Here is a 2,500-nt window from a genome sequence, read left to right on the forward strand (position 1 = left end):
AAAAGCATTGGAAAGATGACGGAACAGAGGTATTTAAAAGACGAACTTAATGTCCAGGAAGCGCGAGAGTGAGAACAAGATGAGGATGAAGGGCTTTTCATGTTTATGGGAGTCCGATGCGCTGCTCATGACCCCTCTGTATAGGCTATAAAGAGGTTAATGTTGCGTAATATAGGTGTATTTTTTTTTTTTTTGCACGTATGGAAGGTGTTTATGGTAATTACTGATTTGTGTGTGTTTGTGTTTTTTAGCCTTCGGCAGTCAGCGAATAAGAGCTAATATAGAAAAAATTATAGTTATGCGTTGAACATTTGCTGCTAGAATTGATGTTGATTATCACCTTATCTCATTAATTTGTATAAAATAACTGTATTTATGAAAGGAATAGCTTCATTTGATGCGCTATCCTTGAATTTCTGGTTCTTGCACTTGGTAGCTTCTATTGTTGAATATCCTTATTCCTTGAACATTGATGGTGAATGGCATTATGATCTGGGGCGTTAGAATTATATATCTTGGTAGTATTTTGAATACTGGTGTACAGTAACTTTTCGGTTTTACATGGGTTGAAATACATCTTTTTCGTAGAAAACGTCTGATTAGCTAAGTGGTTTCATATTTACCTTGAAAACTTTCCCTTCTCGTTGCTCCTCAGCTTCCCTCTGTTTCAAGTCCTTATTAATGATGAAGTTTCTTTATATGACCTAAATGTTCGTTGGATGTCTTGCTGGAGGGGGTCGATTAGCCAGGGAGTGGGGAACAAAGAAAAGGGATAAATGCTGAAATGGAAATACTCTGACGATTACTACAAATAAACATCTCGCTGAAGTAGCTGAGACCCCTCGATACGACTGACTTGTGTTGATTTGGGTCTTCAAATATTTTGTTTTGAAGAATGAGTCACCAGTTATTGAACTTGTTAGAATTGAAAGGGACTTGATTGTTTAGACACTTGATGTTTTCAGACGGGATAATATGCATCGGCCTTAAATTAAAGTAGATAAGCGTCTGGGCCATGCTAAAATGCACGTGAAAGAAATCTTGCTGGAAGCATTACCTGATGGCAGATCAGGTTTTACCTTTCACTCTACTAGATTAGTTTTTTTTTTTTATTTATTACCAGCGTAAAGTCATTAATGTTCAATTACTCAATCTTTTCATAGTCATAACATTCTTGTCAAAACATGGATTTTAGATTTCATCACATTTTTGGCGTTATTGTGCAGTATTTGAAAATTTGAAAGTCAACCCCTGCATCTCCAAACCCGTTTGCATGATAGTGCTAAGGTTTTTTCCTTTTGTAGTCTAAGTAAACCCAACCTCTTTCGTCTGCGTCTTATAACGTGTGCACACTAATGTTGAAAAATTTAATGAGATTTAAGTGTACATTGGTGTATCAAATACTCTGGGAATTGCTCTACTGGATCTATTTTCTCTCATTTTAGAGAAGGGAACCTACGAAACGATCTGTAAATGACAGACCGTCATGGCCTCTATTACAATTACATTCCACTACGGCTGCAACCTTTTTAGCTTTACTCTTTAGTATTTTCCCTATCTCTTCTGTGTTTTACTCATTTAGGACGATTATAACTTCCTCCCTAAAGATAAATTTTAACATTATGAGGATTGGTATGCCAATTCATTTATACTAATGGAACCCCATTTTCTCTTGGAGATATTTTGCACGGAGGCCGGAAATTGATTTCGTTTTCTTGTAGATAATCAAGTAAGATTATGAACATCCTAAGCCACCATTGTACATTTGTCTTTATTTGGTTGTATAAAAGTTTGAAAGAGTATGCAAAGCGTCATTTAGTACCACTTTGAAGTTTATTAAGTTTTGTTACACAGTAGCCAAAACTTAAAAAAAAAAAAAAGACGATTAATAAACGCTAGCACCTAATTTTCTGATTAGGCCAGTTTCTTCAACTTATTTGATTTACTATTTTGTGTATTTCCATGTGGCTGGCTGTGTCATTTAGCAAGAAGGCTACTTCATCATCGCTTGTATATTTTGTTCATGAAGACATTGTAAGGTTCGAATCTTTAGGAAGTCAATTTAAGGAGGATTTTTTGAGTAAATGCAGTTATTAAAAAAAATTATTTTTACCACCTATAAATTGTCTTATAGTGCAAAGACCTTAGAAACCGCAAGATTTTATTCTACATAATTTATTTCACACTAGCAATTTTATATTGTTTATAAACGATACCACAATTATAACGAGCCTTCATATGTCAAGAATTTTGACATTTCTGTCACACAGATGATGTTTGGAAAGTTCTAGCTCGATGCCAACTTTTATATTTGATTGGTACATGCAGGGAGGGTGCATTCTAGTTTTGTAGCTCTTCCTTTGTTCCCGGTTCGCTTTTTCGTTTCTTATATGTTACCTCTTAGGTGAACTCGGAATTCTTTCACTTCTATCTGCAGATGATTTTAATCTTTATCCGCACTAGTTGTTCTGTAATTTTCATTTATTCTATATAGTTTATT

This window comes from Palaemon carinicauda, chromosome 4 (genome assembly GCF_036898095.1).
Source record: "Palaemon carinicauda isolate YSFRI2023 chromosome 4, ASM3689809v2, whole genome shotgun sequence".
Taxonomy (NCBI): Eukaryota; Metazoa; Arthropoda; class Malacostraca; order Decapoda; family Palaemonidae; genus Palaemon; species Palaemon carinicauda.